The following is a 337-nucleotide window of genomic DNA, read 5'->3' as shown; positions in this document are numbered from 1 at the left end:
TTGTTACAAATCCTTTAATAGTCTACACAGAAGATGTTTTAGAAAATAGTCTCACCCGCTCACTCCCAGGGGACAGAGGATTGCCTGCCAAGAAAGGTGTCTCTAGCTCATCCCCAACCCCTGGACAGCTCAGGAGCCTGGGGTGCAGGGCCAGCAGTGGGCTAGGCCCTGAGACTCAACCCTCTGACCCCTGCGTGGCCTCCGCTGACCTGAGCTGACTGGATGGGGGCAGGACAGGGCAGGGCCAGGGGAGCTGGCCCTTAATGTCAGCTACTGCCCACCCTCTCCACAGACACAAGCATCATAGTGGGAAAACACCCATCCCCACCCTGTACAA

Source organism: Chrysochloris asiatica, unplaced genomic scaffold (genome assembly GCF_000296735.1).
Source record: "Chrysochloris asiatica unplaced genomic scaffold, ChrAsi1.0 scaffold00075, whole genome shotgun sequence".
Lineage (NCBI taxonomy): Eukaryota > Metazoa > Chordata > Mammalia > Afrosoricida > Chrysochloridae > Chrysochloris > Chrysochloris asiatica.
This window is presented reverse-complemented; position numbering follows the sequence as displayed.